The sequence below is a fragment of the Artemia sp. Qi Xiang Cuo genome, chromosome 5 (assembly GCF_049724085.1).
Source record: "Artemia sp. Qi Xiang Cuo chromosome 5, ASM4972408v1, whole genome shotgun sequence".
In the NCBI taxonomy this organism is placed as follows: domain Eukaryota; kingdom Metazoa; phylum Arthropoda; class Branchiopoda; order Anostraca; family Artemiidae; genus Artemia; species Artemia sp. Qi Xiang Cuo.
The window spans coordinates 75,877,103-75,877,392 of NC_142798.1; positions in this window are offsets into that span (position 1 = coordinate 75,877,103).

Below are 290 nucleotides of genomic sequence, written 5' to 3' on the forward strand. Positions count from 1 at the left end.
AGAGTTTTCATATATGATTTAACGATAAATCTAATTATTGATATGCATAACAAGTTTTACATTATAATCATACAATAAATTTGATGGTACTATATTTATTTTCTCATACTAGATATATATAGAATATGAATACCATCAGAGACTGCTGGACATGAATAGTTCAGTTTTATTAGGAGAGTATTATCAGTACACAACCAAGTTTTCTATCAATGATAAAAAAATAAATGATTCTTCTAAATATTTTTATTCATTTGTCAAATCAATGTATATAACGCTTTTTAAATATAAAA